Consider the following 17254-nt stretch of genomic DNA (forward strand, 5'->3'; position numbering starts at 1 on the left):
CACCCCTTCCAGTATGTCCTTCTTGCACACGAAAGACCCCAAGTGCAGGTGTCAGAGCCACTTCTGACCCTAGAGCTCCATCTTGTCGATGAGGAGCTGCATTAAGTGACCAAGCGAGATGCAGCTCCTGCCGCAGTCGTGCTGGGGGGAGCAGGACCAGCAAGAGGGCAAAGATGTACAGCACTTATCAATCATTAGACTCGCGTCTCTGTGACATGCCTTACCTGTCGAGCAGCGCTCATTCGATGTGCCGTGGCCTTTCCCCATTCGCGCTAGCGGCTGTCCTGGGAAGTCCTGATGCAGCGGATTCCTCCTCTCCTCCGGCGCGTAGGTCCCAGCAGAACAGTGAGTTCAACCTGTAACATAACGTTCATTGTACCAGGCTTAATTGTGTACTAGCAGCGAACGATTTCAGTTAAGCAATAAAAATGAATAAACAAACCTTGTAAAAATAATAATAATAAAAAAACCACGTTCTATTTCTTGCACTAAGACCTGTTTTATTAAAGAGAATAATGATGCTTTTCTGGTCCTTACAAACAAAATGACCCAATACATCAGTAGCTTCCCCTTTGCCTGGCAATGCCTGTCTCTCCATGTCCTTCTCAAGTGGGCATCGGTCTTTGATTGTCAAGCGCAGTCTAAAACCCCCATGTCAAATCTGCAAAACAGACTTTTCCTTTGCAGTACAAAGTTTTAAATGTTTGTTTCCTTCTGCTTACATCAGAAAGAAGATATTGGAATGTTTTGTTTTTCTATAATTTGTAAATATATATCCATCCATCCTGTCTGTAAAACCTCTTTGTTGTTCTAAAGTATTCTATGTATTTATTTGCCTTTTTTTAAAGCAAAAAAACCCAACACCTTTGAGTTAACCCACTTTTTCCAATAAGAAATGTATATCTGAAGCTGTAAAATTAACAGTTTACAGCAAGAAGATTTATGGACTACAGAGAAATGTTTAATATAAGGACTTATAAACTGACTGCATGAGAGATTGAAAAAGGCCAAAATACTCAGATATCATTTTTTTGAATCACTGTAAAAAGAAAAGACTGGATTTTTTTGTATAGAGAACACTAAACATATAATAAAACATTGTTCAAAACTCATGCTGAGCCCGCAATTCATTTCCCTCAGCTCTCGAAAGGTAAAAGCGGGCTACCGCCGGCACTGACGCTGCAAACGCCCCCGTGGCTCCGCACCGTCCTCCCCGGACCGCGGGAAAGGGGTGCCCAGGCCGCTCCGGGGGCTGCTCCCGTCGCCTCTCGCGCTGCGTCCACGAGAAGGGCAGAGCCAGCCGCCCCCTTCGACACCTCGGGGGCCCCAGGGCGAAATGCCTGAGGGCGCGCAAAGAGGATGCTCTCAAGGATGCTCCTGAGCCTGACTGCTTATATGGAAGAGCTACAAAGCCAAAAGGTTTTTGCTCGAGTCACACTGTGGCAAAACCTCTCCGACTGCGAATACTCGTTGTTTCTGGTGACACCGGCACAGCCCCCTCCCTGCCCGGCCGCAGGTGACCTGCCGACGCTAAGTGACACCCATGGGAAGCCAGAGAGCACCGCTCAGGCGATGGCAAATCTGTATGGACACTAGGAACAGTTTGTCTTACGTCCCTCCTTCCATCCCACCTTAGAAAATTATATCAGCAGATGTCAGAAGCTGTCAGGACTTTGGAGACTCAGCATCGCCTACAGCACTGCGGCTGCTGGACTCGTTCGCGTGCAGCTATTGCAGCGCTCAGGCCGCCTCCTTCAGCTTGAGCAGTTATCAGCCACCCAGTGACTGATGCTTTTGGAGGAAAAGCCAACTGGTTACAGACTACAGAGCAGAAGGGGCTCTTCGGCCAGCCAGAAGGGCCGGGAGCTCGCCCAAGCTCAGCAGCTCCCTCTGTTTTAGTTTCCTCTCCTTGATTATGGGGGTAACGGGGAGGGGGAGCTCAAAAGGACTTTGCCCTTAAACCATTCAGACGGCAAAATTTCCCAGCGCCTATCACACGCAGCGCGCACAAAGGCAGCGGCTCACTAGCGGCCACAGAGGGAAAGAGCAGCAGCCTGGACGCTCCTGCAGAAACACAGAGCAGCTTTTATCACGTCAGTGATTCTGCTAAAGATGATTTGACCAAGCAGTTAAAAAACCTCGGCTCATCCTTGTTACCCTGCTAGACCCCTTAGTCCTTGGTTTATCCAGGCAAAGCAGTACGAGCGCTGGGCTAAGACCCGCAATGATAAGACATCTTAGATGCTCTGTTTTAAAAGCATCTCCAAACCGCCGCTTGCAAAGAGCTCAGCACAGGACAGGACGGTGCTGAGATGTGAAAGCAGCAGCAAGGGAGCTGGGCTGGGAGTAACGGCTCCAGCACGGCGCTCGGCCCCCGCGTCCCTCAGCACGGCATTTCGGCCAGCTCGGGGCTGAGGGGACACTTCCCAGAGCCCATGCAAACTCGCTCGCTCGCTCATGCACAGCAGCTCCAGGGTTTCCAGCGCACGCTGCACCCTGCAGACTTGCCGAGAGAGGCTCACACGGAGCGGGCCAGCAGGCAGGGCGGCGCGTCCCGCATCGCCCTCGCATGTCAAACCCGCTGCCCTCCAGCTGGCGCGCTTACGGCCGGGGTCAGCGGCTGCCCGGCTCCGGGTCACGCGGCTGGCGTTTCTTACAGCCGGCTCCAGGCAGCTCTCCGACGCCTCCGGCCCACGGCCGCTGCGGCCCAGGAGACCTGCAGCACCAGGCGAGCCATAAGCAGCAAACGGGCGCGTTGTTCGTGGCGCCTGGCAAGTCTCCAGGTGGAATATAAAAAGATTGAAACATGGGAGCTGTTCAAAGCGCCGGGATAAGAAGCTGTCTCTGTTAAGAGCATATCGGAAGTATCTTGGGTAAACGGGGAGAGAGCCGGCAGGCAGGCAGGGAGGCAGAGCGCTGACATATCTCGCTGCACATCAGCTCACCGCGCCGAGGCTCTTTGCAGGGAGCCACCGTGCCGGCTCCCAGCGAGCGCAACGCCGCTGCCTGATGCATTAGCGCCTTGTCAGCAGCTTGGCTGGGAAGCGCTCGACAGAATACTTAACACGGGGAGGGAAGCCTGTTCTCCGAAAGAACAGAGCGCACCACCGGGATTTCATCTGATGCCCTGTCTGATACTTGTCAGATAGGCAACTATTGTGAAAGCTGGATAGCTTAACTTCTATCCTACCTGTCACCCAGTTTCAAATAGTTGCACACATCTGCCAGCCCAGAAGCAGCAGGTCTTTCTCCATTAGCACAACCATCCACCAAGGAACTGCACGAACGGCAACAGCCGTAACTGCTGACAACAGCCTGCGAGGGGTATGGGAGCACCACAACTTAACCCAGCTGCCCCTTCCTGGCCCGCACGTCCTGCAGACAAGCGGGGAGCTATGCCTCCTCCCCCCGCCAATACTGCATTTCCATCCTTCCTGCCTGGCCCCCGAGGCTCTGAAGTGCTCTTAGCGGAGGCTCCCTCGTGCAAAGCCCTGACGAGAATGGGCTGAAGGGGCGGCGGGGGGAAGAGTCTATTTGGCTAATGAAGATGTAATTGCTGCAGACCTCACTAATAGGATAAAGTTATTAATGCTTCCTACTCTTGTGCTGCAGCGGGGTCTTTATCTGCCCCCCTCCCCATACGCACAAACACCACTTGCTTGAAGAGCACCATGTAAAGGAGCACCTTTTATCCACTGTCCTCACCCCAAAATCCTGAGGGGTATGGAAGGATGCAGAAGGAACTGAGCTTAGCACTTAATGCAGAAATTCAAACGAGCTAGAACCCAGATTCCTAAAATACTTCACAAAAACCTTTGCCCGCTGGCTGGAGAAATGGGAACCCACCTACCAGTGGGGACCAAGGGCTCGACCTTGCACAGCGCCGTGCAAGCGAAGGAGTCGCGCTTTGAGCCCTCTGCACGCTGGGCACCGCTGGACACCACAGAGCAGGGTGCTTTTAAAGGCACGAGGAAACGGACTCTGAGCCAGTCTGGGGTTTATTCCGCTTCCTCATTTGGTTCGGCACAAGTCAATGTTGAGCTCCTAACACTTGGGATCCCGGCTTTCCTTCAAGGTCTCCAAGCTCCGAGGCTGGAGGGCACCTTGGACATGGACCGCAGGCGAGATTCAGCTGGGAATAGACTGACATAGTCCTCCGAGGGGGAAAAAAAACACCCCGAAGCTCCGACTGCCCATCTGGTCCATCAGACCAGACCGCCTGGCCAGTCACATCCGGCAGTGATTTGTTACCAGGGTTTCAAGGGAAGGGAAAGGCAACAAGTCCCTCAACTGCAGCAGGGACCAGAGGTCTCTGCCAGCTGATGGGGAAGCTCAACAGACGGCAAGAGCCCGCAGGACCAGAGCGACGCTGTCCTGCCCTTGCACGGGCCACATGCGACAAGCAAAAAGAGCAAGCAAACATCCGCTCTTGGCAAAACTCTTGTGAGCTAGATGGGCTCAACCAGGAAGACCCTGAAGAAATTCATTTATCCACTCCACACGCTCCCTGATGGATGCCTGCTGCTTCCATCATTCATTAAGGAAACATGACATTTTTATTGTCCGGAAGTGAGGACAATGGACCCATCCTCATCCTCGCAATCGATACTGGGAGAGACACATGCACATTAGCGCTCATTCCTTTTTATGGCAGGATAACGACACCCACTTCTTCCCTGACCTCTGCCTACCCGGTGGGGGAAGCAGGGGACTTGGATCGATGCCGACAGTCCGTCTTGAATCTCCCTCTGCGGTGGAGGGGCAGCACCAGCCCGCTTCCCCTTCCCGTAGCTACGAGTCCTCCCCAGGTAATTTCCCAGAGAGCCCAAACAGAGCTGCTTCCCCCGCCAGCTGCTCTCGCTGCGGGCTCAGAACATCTCTGCGCTCGGACAAACACCCGGAGACTTCGCCTCTCTTTTCTGCTCCGATATTCATACCCGTCCTTTGCAACTGCCCTTCCTGACCGCTGCAAATGCCAGTTGCAGCCGGGCCCCCCACCCGGGTTTCCCCCCGGATAGCACCTCCGCTACGGGCTCAGCCAGTAGCATAAGGGGATCGAGCCACATTCCTCCTTTCTGTCCTGCAAAACCAAGCAGAAAAATCACGGGCGAGCCCGCCAGGACGAGCCAGGGCCGGCCGGCACGCCTGGCGCACGCGAGCTGCAGAGCGCCTGCCTTCCCAGCAAGGTGCGCGGCGAGGGCAGCGGCCGCTTTCCCCAAGCTTCACCCGAAAGCGGCAGCTAACGGCGCAGAGAACTGGGCAGAGGCGCAGGGAAAAGCGGGGCCGGAGCCGCGCGCGCTCCCCGTTGCAGCTCGCCCCACTCGTCGCGCCAGGCGAGCCGGGGCCGCAGAGCAAGGCGCTCTCCTCCCCGCGCCCGTGTGGCTGCGGCGGTCTGGACTGCTGGAGCTTTGCCAATCAATAGAGATACTAATGCCTTAATTACTCTTCTGTAATTGCAGGCCATTAACCTGTAGACAGCCCCAGTGCCTGTTCGTCTCCTTGTGTTATTAATGGGCCCGTGCCGGAGCTGGAAGGGCTCAGAAGTGCGGGACAGTCCCTGCGATGCTCCCTAATCCTCCGCTTCCGCGCAGCTTCAGGCGCAGGGTGGCGAGCCGTGACCCGCCGGGCTAAGCCGTGGCCAGCCGGCTGGCAGGGCGCGCGGGTGCACCCAGCACCACCTTGCCGTGCCCCAAGGATGGCCGGAGGCTTCCCGGCAGCCCCAGGCCGGAGGAGAAGGCACGGGGCAGCACAAAGCGGGATGGAGCAACGCTCCAGCCCGGAGTGGTGCTGCAGCGGGAGGCAACAGATACCGTCCCGCAGGGAAGAGTCGCACAGGGAAAAATATCCCTCTCGCTCGCCCCACCAGCAACCACGGCGACTCTCCGACGTGGGAGAGGGTCGAGCCAGGCTTGCCGCGCTGCACCGGTGCCGACAGACGTCCCCAGGGTCAAGCCGCGAGGGTGGGCGCAGCTTTTCGGTGGCTTTGAGCCAGAACCCAGGTGTCCCCTGCTCCAGGGCTCTGCACACGGGGGCTGAAGGGAGGGAAACCCGGCTGCTTCCTTTGGTTTAGGGAAGGAACTTTACTTTCGAGTAAAGGCAGGCAAAAAATAAAACCAATGGAGCAGTCTGTACCTTATCAGCAGCTCTATGATCGGGAACATCTCTCTCCCCCAAACTTCAGTGCCTCCAGGGTGTCATGGAGCATATCCGCTCTTTCTGGAGCGTCCCTATCACATCTCATAGAGTCACTGCACCCGGACGGACCTCACTTCCCCCAGCAGAGACCTCGCGGCTGCAGAGAGTCACCGGGAACGGGGAACCGGGCTCCAAGCCCCAGCCCTACCACCAAGCCCTGTGCTCGACTCTGAGCAACCAGCATCACCTCAAAGGCCATGTGGCTCAGCAACCTCCAAAACCGAGGCTAAGCCGCACCAGCAGCCCCCTCCCTCGCCAAGAGCCTGGGCAGCAGGCGCAGGCCTCTCGCTTAGTCGCACACGACGAGCTGCTTCGAGGAGCCGCCGCCGCCGCCCAGGGCTCAGCGAGACACGCAGGCTGGGCACGACCCGCAGCGCTTTCTCGGGGCTGCGCTCTGTTCAGCGGAGCAGCCCAAAATTTGGCTATAAAGCAGATTCACAGAGTGAATATAAGCATGGTAGTATGTACATGTCTGTGCATGTACGTGTATATACACACATATAGGCACGGGGCTGTTGCACGTATATAGAAGCAGGCGCTGCACAGTGGGGTGTCCCTGCCGAGCCCCCCGGGCAGTGGCCCCCGGACCCCAGCTGGGCTGTTCCCTTCCATGCGCCGGCCACCGCGGGCTCGGCCCCGCGCCCACACCTGCCCCTGCCCCAGGGACGGGCGAGCCGGAGGCGAGCGCCCGGGCGAGGGGCTCCCCGCGAGGGGCTGGCGGCAGCGGCCGCCGCCGAGGCTTTGCAAGGCCATGAATTATGCATGATGCTGCAAGTCGCTCTGCTGCTCTGACTGGTCCTTGCACTGTGGCAAGTGAGGTAAAGGCAGAGGGAAAAAATACCCTCTCCAGGGACCGGCGTGGCGGTTGGCAGCGAGCGAGCGAGGGAGCGCGCACGCAAGGAGGGAGGAGAGGGAGGAGCACATCCTAATGCAGAGATGCTGCAGTGGCTTTGGGCGCACACATCCACACTCGGGCAGGCACCGGCGCCAGCGCAGCGCTGCTCGCGGCAAAGGCGGCGGCCCAGGACCCCCCCAGCTCATGCACACGCGCGGCAACCCCGCACAAGGTAAGCGCCTTCTCCCTCCGTCCCCCGTCCGAGAGGAAGGAAAGAGGCTCGGGATTTCGGGGCACCATTCCTCAGCAAAGCCAACTTGCAGGGACGCTGGCCTCCCCCCCCGGGTGCCGGCGGCAGGAGCGGAGACAGGAGCTGCCGAGTCCCCGCTGCCACGCGAGGGGACAAGGCGGCACGAGCACGGGGCCGGTCTGCGCGTTCCTCGGCCGGCGCCGGCTTTGCAGGCTCCATGCGGGCGCTCCCTGTGCTGGGAAGGAGCCGGGGGTGGAGTTGGAGGAAAGGGGGGGCTACGGATGTGTCACTTGTGGCAGAGCCTGATCCGGCTACCCAGACTGACATGGCTGTTAGCAGCAAAAGCTCGGATGGAATAACTCCGAGGTTTTTATTTCCGTACTGCCGTTACACTTTTCCTGATGCTCACGGGCTGGGGACACTCGGGAGGGACCGTTCACGCGATCGGGCATCTTCAGCGTCTAGGTGGGAGGCAGGTAGCGCCGCGGGGAGGCACCCGGGGTGGGCAGCTGGCAACGCTTCCCTGCCCTGGCTGCACAAAGCTGCTCCAGCGTCTCCGGCATGGGCTGGCAGAGCCAAGGACAGACCACAGCCCAAGGAATGTGAGCTGTGCTCCAGGGAGGGAGGGAGGACCGGAGAGACCCCAGTTTTCTGCACCCCCTTCCTATCCGCCCCCACGAGGATCTCGGGTGGGGGGGAGCTTGGGGCGCGCCGTGCACACGGGCAGGATTCACGTGTTTCAGGCTGCTCAGGGGTTTGCAGCGGGTCAGGGCGGTGGGAAGCCGGAGGGGTCTCGGTGCAAAGTCATGGACAAAAACTCCCACGCCCTGGGCCTGAGCTCGGAGCGGGAGCAGGAGCGAGGGCAGGCAGAGCACCCGCGGGTGCCACCGGCAGCTGCTCGGCTTTGCGCTTTCCCACGCCCAGCCGGGTGCTCGGACCGTGAGGTCCCCGGGGATGGGGCAGACCGGGGCGTGCACAGAGGGGGCTCCGGTCCTTGTTTTAAACATCATGAGCTCCCTCCGTCCTTTCCATCTCCTCCATGGCTGATCCCCCAACTCCCCCAAGGCTTGCACCCCTCCCGCAAGCCTCGGGCTTCAAGCCGTTATCCTGGCTGGACCGGGGAGCGTTCATAAGAGATCGTAATCTCTCTAAAGGAACACTAGTTGCTTTGAGGACGGGAGACGGCAGCCTCTACATCCAAGGGAAGGGCTCGGGCTATTCCCACCTCAGCAGCGACCGCAGCAGAAGGCTCTAGGTTGACCCCAGGCACAACCGCTGCTCCTCCCAGGCTACCTCCAGGCATGTCCACAACAGCTCCCAGAGCACAAAGCTGAAGCACAGGCTCTTACACAAGATTCAGGAGCAGGTTTGCATCCACATATAATCCCTTCAAGGCTATACATTTGGCAGTACATCATGCAAAACTACCTCCTCCCACAAGGTCTCCGATCTCTCTGCAACTGGGCAGCACTAGAAATACTGCCAACCATTCCCTCAGCCAGTCCAGGATTTCCAGTTTAGGAGAAAACCGGAGAGATGAAGGTGGAGGAGACACTGCACATGGCAACACCTAGAGCCAAAGCTTGGGAGTCGCTTCTCTCCTAGCACTGGAGGACCCTGGCGAGAGACCGTGCTTAGTTCCTCAATGAGAGCAGAGAGGGAAAGGAGAGAATCTCTTTAACCTCCAGCCCTGGGAGGGGATACAAGGATGTAAGATACATAGTGCAGATAAAAATTGTTGTAACGCAAACAGGCATAAGAAAAAAACATTCACAGTGAGAGCGGTGCAGCCCTGGGACGGGGACTCAGAGGGGCTGCAGAACCCCCAGCCTTGAGATTTTCCTAATTTGAGTGGCCAAAGCCCTGAGCAATCTCGTATGCATTGACGTTGGCCCTGTTTTGAGCAGGCAGCTGTACCAGAGACATCCAGGGGTCTCTGCTGAGTTTCCCTTACAAACTAAGTTATTCTCTGACCCTGTAAGACTCGGAACAGCAGTCACTTTCTCAGATCCGATTTTAATACGTGGCAGCAGGATCTCTAGCAAACAAGCTTCAGGATGGCACTAGTCAGAAATAGGGCTCCTGGGAAACTTCCTTCAGTTCCCTTTCCCCCTACCGTCCCTGCACGGCCCGAGAGAGGAGCAGCAGGGGCAAACGCCCCCCGTCCCCCCGGGCGCTGCAGGGACGCGCTGCCGGGGGCGGCTCTTTGCAAGGCGGCAGCTGGGCCCTGGAGATGATCCGAGCGCATCCGACGGCGGTGTCTCAGGCCCAACGTCACCAATGCCCAGAAAGCCGCTCACTTGGCTAACACAGAGGAGCAGCCGTTTCCAAACTTTTTAGAAACGGCTGTACTTTCTAGGGGCAGAGGAGGATGACCTGGGACTAAAGAGGAAGCCAGAAGGGCTGGGCTGTGCCAGGCTGGACACGCTCCCTGGGGCACAATAGATTGAGACAAAGGAATCGTGCTGCCGTTCCCCATCGCCTGATCAATCACTATCAGACGGAGCAACCAAGGCTTCTGCCACTCAAAATGCATCTGCAGAGAGCTTAATGGCCTGTATTATTTCCTCTGTAAATTTACCACAAGCAAATTGGAGAAGGCAGACCATCCATCCGTGTAATTGGGGAGGCATTTCCTACACACACACACACATGCATCATGCACACCTAAACGCAGCACGCCGGGAACCCAGCCCACGGACTTGCGAGTCCACGTGGAGACTGAGCTCATATGCATTAAAGCACAGCCTGACTTAAGTCACCAAATCTCACTGCACAGCGCTCAGGCGCTTTGTATACATACACAGCCCAAACTACCTACGAGAAGTCCAATGAACTTGGTCCCGGAGGAGAGGCAGGCACCTCCCCACGTGCTTTCCAGCGTGACAACTTGCCTTCCTGCAGCTGCGTTAGCCAGAAGGTTTCCGAAGTTACGCGCTTGTTTTTCCCTGCTACCGCCTCTCCTCTGGGACCTGTCCTTGCCAGTGCTTTACCCTCCAGCCGCGGGGAGGGCGCAGACACACGCTGCACCCAGGTAGGGATGTAGTCAGGGGCTCATCCCTTCTTTAACAACCGCTGTAAGCCCCAAGGTTTCCGATGCTGCTTTGTGTATTTGCAACGATCACGCCAAAAGGACACCCCAATCTTTAGGAAGCACTTAGAGAGCTTTGCTTTAAGGTGCTGGGCACGAAGCAAACCCATACAGCCACCTGGAACATTCCTCCAGGGCTCAGCCACGTCCCGAGGGAAGCTCTGGGCAATTCCCCAAGCTGGGAACGCAGGGCGCGCTGCTCACCGAAGCAGGGCTGCCGGGAGCGGACAAGCGCCGCGACTCGCCCTTCAGCGGCGGAGGCTCCCTCGGCAGCGCTCACCCCGGGAACGGCGGGTGCCCCGGGAACCCCAGGGCTCGGCGGGAACGGGGCCGCACTGCTGCACGCAATCCCCTTCGCACCGGGTTAACTCCGGCAAAGCTCGCAACGTTGCCGTATAAACAAATAAACCCCCATACTGATCAAGGGCTTTCAAAGACGTGAGGCTTCCTTAGAGCGTCACTTAAGAGTCAAACAACATAGATGGAGGGGAAGAAACATTATGAAAACCTGCTGTACCAAGCTGTATCAAGCTCCTTCTGGATTAGGGAACCAAAGCCAACTCATTTTTGGTTTTTCAGACAATAGATGTCTTTGGGCGCTTGCGGAGCTGTAGGCAGGGAGTCGGTCTTGGCAGACAGGGGAATAAAGTCAGCTCTCAAGCTGCATGAAGACACCCAAAGCGCAGGCGTCTCCTCGCGGGCGCGTGTCCTCGGTCCCATTGCTACAGCTGCAGGGCCCGGGATCTCCCCGGAAGGACGTTCAGCATGACCACGAGAGAGAAGTTCCGAGCTCTCAGGGAGCACAACCAGCATTCCCACCCCCAGCAGCTTGGGAAATACTGAGCCCGGCCCCGACAGCCGTCTGGACCCTAAATTATCACATTCATTATTTATTGCATAGCCTGTAAAGCTGTCAGTCTTGCACCAGAGCGCTATATAACAGCGGGTCTGTACTCCGCGAGGGAAGAGGGATATATTTTTTGTGCAGGTTCTTGTTTATTTTTAAAAAGTAGAGAGCAGCTTGGCACCATTCAGAGACTCTGAATATTAAAAAAACACTTTAACAAAAACAGATGAGAAAGCTGGATGCAAGGATGAGGCCTTCCAAGGAGCAAAATAAATAGGACATCTTTGCACGGCAGATCCTAACATTGTCCTGTGAACTAAGCAGGAGAGGATTTTAGCACCGCTTTACCTGCGGCAGGTCTGCCCGGAGGCACCACGTGCCCACGGCGTCCCTATCCCTGTCTGCTGCCAAGCACCACCAGCGCCCTGCTGGTCCTCGGCCGCACCGGGAAGGTTCGGCCCTTCCTGCTGAGCTCTCCCAGCGCCACAAATCCCAGCTCCAGCTTTCGGGCTTTCCGGCACCACAACTTGCCTTCCTGCAGCTGCCTTAGCTGGAAGGTTTCCGAAGTTACGCGCTTGTTTTTCCCCGCTACCGCCTCTCCTCTGGGACCTATCCTTGCCGGTGCTTTACCCTCCAGCCGAGGGGAGGGCGCAGACACACGCTGCACCCAGGTAGGGAGCTATTTATACCCCTGCCACATCTAAGAGCTTCTGCTGATGACGCCATGGTAACACTAATAGCAGAGCGGTAGGTGGGTTTGCGACACTGACGGCGCCGCGGACGTCCCGAGCTCCCCTTTGCCGAGCTGTGCGTCCCAGATATGCGATGCCACACTGTAACACGAAAGGAAGACCTGGAACCTGAAGATTTATTTAGGGGAAGTTTAATTTTGGGGAAACGACGGCAGCAGGTGCGGAACGCAACCGGGCTCGATTCCTGTGCTTTCTGCCAGCTCAACTGCACAACTTTGGCATAACATTTAGCCCGTCTCAGCTGCTTCTCCTATGCAGCCAGATTAATAATCATGACTTCCTAGACAAGAGGCTGCAAGGTTATATTCAGCTATAAACTATACAAAGTGGTTTGAAATGCAGGGGATTTGCAGGGGAGCGTCTGCTAGAGGGGCCTGGTGTTTTGAACTTTAGCAGCCATAATCAGGGTGTTAACGAGGATTTCGGGCAGACATCACCACTCAAACACCCATGTGCTAAACTGGAGTCACTTGTGGGCTTGTTTTAAGAGACTCTGAGCATCCTTCCAGCTGCTATTGACTCAGGTTATTGACCGAAACACAAGTCTTAAGGGAGAGCTTAGGCAAGCGCATGCTGGCAGCCTCATTCAAACGCCACGCTGGCATCCAGCGTGCAAGGGATGCAGGCGGCCGGGAGGCAGAGTCGGTCTCGAGCACAAGTCCCTCCATCCCTCTTCTCTCCCCCACCCAGATGGGGTCTAGAACAGGTCGAGTCTGAAGGCAGACAGGGAGGCCCGAACCAGGCAGGCTGCAGGGGAGCATCCGGGTCCCACTGCGAGCGCTCCAGCTCCTAAAGCCCAGGGGATTTACCAACAGCTCATTACAGCAGCGCAGAGAGGTCCAGGCGGCTCAAGTTGGATTTCCGACACTCTAAGGCACTAAGGCGATTGCAGCCAGAGATTTGATCCGGCCAGTGCAGAAATAAAAACACTCACTGTAAAGCTCAGGTCTCAAGTTCAAACTGCCCAACGCATCAGGAAACCAGCAGCAAAAAGCATTTGTTCAGGCCCACTCGCAACACTGGCTGTGTTAATGCGATTAGATTTCACCGCGACAGCGACTCTAGTCGCAAGCCCATTACACGTCCGTGTTGCGCACACGCACAGTCCATGCCGGCACGCGCTCTCAAAGCCTCCTAACTCGGAGCAGAGCCGTGCTTTATCTTCTGCACGGAGAGACAAGGAACGGTGCACGAGCACCGCGGCTCGCCTGTCTGGGCACTGGCTGGATCGGGGCTGAACGAAACAGAAGTATCCCACTGAGATGCTCTTTGAGTGAGGCGCTGCGATCTGTGATGAACATGAATGCACTGTCCAATTATTAGGAAAAGGCACTCAAACGACACCGAGAAAACAGAGAGGATGCTCGAAGGCTGTGCCTTAATGCAGATGTCCCGCTGGGAGCACATCAGAAAGCCCCGCCTGCTCCTTGTGACAAAATAAGAAAGACTAGCTAGGTATATTTTGTCCCCAGGTGAAAAATAAATCTTTTACTGATGTTAGCAGGAGCTGCACACGGGCATTAAGAGAGCAAAACCTGTGGTATGCCATACACTTGTTTTCATAATGTGCCATATAATCCACTTCTGAGAAATACAGACCCAGACAGCGCAAACTCACTGACTGCAACAGAGCTCAGCTTTAGTACCAGGCTCCCAGCTCGCTGTGTTATTGTGAAAAACAGGCCCATCTAACATAAAAAATTGATGCAAAAGGCAAGAGTTTGACACAACTAGATTCCTCCCCTGCAGCGCAAGGCTGCTCCTGAGGCACCTTCCTGGTTTATTTGCTGAAGTAGAGTTTCTGGTGCCCCGAGGAGCAGGGCTTTCCCTCCCCTGCCCTCAGAAGGGATTTTCTCATGTCTTCTGGGTTTTTTTTTTTTTGATAACGCAGTCTAACCTTCCCCCTTTTGGGGAGCGGCGCCCGACCTCGGCAGCCCCAGGCATCCCCCCGTGCTTCCCTCTCCCAAGTTCGCCTCGCAGCCTCAAAAACCATCCCCAAGGCCTGCGCAGACACCTCACGGCCTCCTGCAAGCCAAGTCACAGAGGGTTTTAAATAAACCCAGAGGCATGGAAGTTATTGCATGCACACGCATTTCCCTGCCTGGGCCGCTCAGCCACTGGGTGTTTTAAGCAGTGCACTCAGGTGCACGGCTCTGTCCTCCACCCATTTCACAGACCAAATCCTACAGCCTGATGCACTGCCCAAAAAAGTCGATTCGGGCCTATCCGCGCAGCTTAGAGCTCTGGCCCAACAAGGTCTGCTCTGCCAGGGGAGTGGGAGCAGCTCCTCTCTAAGCACTCATGCCGAAGGGAGCAGCATATTTGCTTCCATGGATATGGCGATTCGGAACTATTTCAGATGTAAACTGGTTTGCAGTGCACTGCTAGCAGGCCTGCAGCATTACTGCGGACCCTCCGCAAGGTGGGACCACAGCACGAATCCCATTAAAAAAAAGAAGAGCCAGAGCCAAACTAAAACAAAACCCAACGCCCAGCTTTCAGAAGTGCCCCAGTTTGGGGTCTGACACATGCAACTAGCTTTTCTTTTAACGACAAGCACAGCAGGTTTTCATGGTGTGCTACACCTGGATTTTGCTGCTTGACTTCATCTCTAAAAACATCTAATATATTTTAGCCAACCGCTCCCGGAGGCGGGCAGGATGCTGGCAGCTGTCGTCAGAGATAGGACATGGACACAAAGGCCACACCGGGGGCTAGGACACGGCACAGCCAGGGCAGGGACGGGGCGTCCCAAAGCGGCTGCCGCTGAGCACGTGACAGGGAGCGGTGCGGAGCAGAGTGAGGGCTACAGACTCACTACGCAGGGAAACAGGGTGAACAGGGGGTGCCCAAAGGGAGCACCTGGTTCCCCCCCCCCCCCCCCCCAGCCCTTGCAGCCGGAGCTGCATGAGCCCTCCGGGAGCGCAGGCTGCCCTTCCCAGCCAGGCTGAGAGGGAAACCCCGGCACCCATCCCCTCCTGAACGGCTCCTGGCCACACTCAGCTCCCCACCCTCCTCCTCTGAGGCTTTAACTCCTCGAAATTAAACTTTTTCCTATCCTCTGTCCCCCTTACCTCTTTCCAGCACACTCCCCGGTCTCTGCACTGAGCTGGGAGAGCAGAGCCCAGCCCTGGGTGCAATTTTGCTAACAAGGGCTGATGCGAATTGCTCACACCTGGGGACCTCGGGCTCGGGCTCAGGCTCTGCTCCATCTGTAACAGCTCCCTGCTCGCTGCTTGGCTGCTCTGCTCCTGTCCCACCACCGGGGAGGCCTGGTGCTCGGGCTTGCTCCCGCTGTCGGGAGCTGTGTCTCCTTGTCACCCGTGCCTGGGCTGTTATGCAGCACGGCCAGCACACCTTGTCCCCGTGCAAAGCCCCCTTGCCAGAGGCCGGCATGCCTGTTAGGCAGGCTGAAAACACCTGGTTTAATCACGACGCTGGGGTGGGAGCGTCCCTGCCCGAAGGCTGCAGGCTACCACGTTGACTCATCAAAGTCCCCCCACGGGCATGAAGACCGGTGGCAGAAACTGAAGAGCATGTCCCTAGTCCCAAACCTTTGTCCCTTTGTGCTAATGCTGCCGCGAAAGCAGAGCGTCGTGGCCAGCTCGGCGCCGTCTAGGGAGGCCCAACGTTTCTCTCCGGCTTTCGCAGAGTTCCTGCTGCAGCCTCAGCCCATCAGGCAATAATAAATGAATCCAGAAAGTGCAGCCTCCAATTCCCGCACCAGATCGCCCGGGTGGCATTACGGCAACCCCGCAGGGTGCTGCCAATAGAGAATGAGCGACTGGTTGTAAGCACCATCTGCTCCCCTTGTAATCCCACGCAGAAACAGCCCCCGTGGGCTGTGCTGCTTTCTTTAAGCTTGCTGCTCCCTGCACCAGTTTCTACTCTTCTCGTGCAATTACAGCACACAGAGGGGAGAAGCCCGTTCCTCAATGTCCTGAGTGCAGTCCTCAGTCTGTGCCCCTCATTCCCAGCTCTGTTTGTCCCACCGTTGCCCAGCTCCTCCGGGCGATGCCAGGGCCCTGTGTATCAGGCATGGTCAAACGGGCCCAAGAGGTCTCTGAGCTGCCCAGGGAGGCAGGCTTCCCCCAGCGACCACAAACTGGGTTTTGGCGATCTTTGTGGGGTTACTGATGAGCCGAGGCAGAAGTGACAGGACAGTCTGAACCCAGAGTCTGCATCTAAATCTACCTCTTCACCTGAGCACAGACAGTTTTATGAAAGGACAGATACTTTATAATAAAACCATTTCCAACTCATTGAAACTTGGTGTTCTGGAGAGGGACAAAATGTACCGAATGTTGTGCAGGTTTTGCAAGCCAAAATCCAGCAAAGATCCAATGTGTGCCCTTTCTAGCCTTACTGATGATCCTTAATAAAAGGGATACTCACAGCACAGGACAAACTCCTAAATCACCCACTGTCAGTGCCAGAGTCAGGAATGCTCCTTCATTAGCAAATGCTGCTGCACGAGGAAAAGCAGCAGCACTTAAATGCAAATGCTCATCTCACCACCTAACCACAGGAGATTAAATAACGCTCATTCATCCTGGTAACAGCTTGCACTCTTTGCCCGTGCTGGCCTTGTTAAAGCCCATCTCCTCGCCTACGGCTGGGAGCTGACGAGGCCAGCACGGCGCAGGGCTGAGGAGGCAGAGCGCCCAGCTTGCCAGCCCCGGGGGCTGGCAGGGCCCCGCTGCACCTACTTGTGTCAGAGCGAATCAGAGCAACTACAGCTAGGGACGCTCTCCAAAACTCCCGGGGAGCGATGCACAGCGGAGACGTGGCGCTGGGCTGGGCCACAGCACACCCACAGAAGGAGAAGTAAGGCCCAGCAGAGGCACTTTGACTCCTTCTAGAGCGACCTCCTCCTGACGATGTTGTTTGTTCCAAAGACATCACTGATAACGAGGGAGCCTGGGATGCAGTAGGATGGGGAGAGGCTCAGGAGAATTCAGAATATCCCTATAGCTCTTTACCTATAACACTGCTTCCATGATAATGGATCATTTTCAGCTCCCAGGGCCTCCAAGGGAAACAGCTAATGTAGACGATGCATGTGTTTTCTAGTGTACCCATCCCTCCTATGCTGGTGAAAGTATTAATGACAGCATCCATTAGCAGGGATGACAGATCCCCTTTCAGCACAACAGAAGGCTCTGGAGTGACTGTCAAAATACCCTATGAAGAGGGGAAAGAACAGGTCCCTGTGGGCCCTCTTCTAATTAAGGATAGAGAGCAGGCCTAAATAGCAGGTGCAAAGCACACATCCACACTTGGA

Source organism: Apteryx mantelli, chromosome 25, assembly GCF_036417845.1.
Source record: "Apteryx mantelli isolate bAptMan1 chromosome 25, bAptMan1.hap1, whole genome shotgun sequence".
Lineage (NCBI taxonomy): Eukaryota > Metazoa > Chordata > Aves > Apterygiformes > Apterygidae > Apteryx > Apteryx mantelli.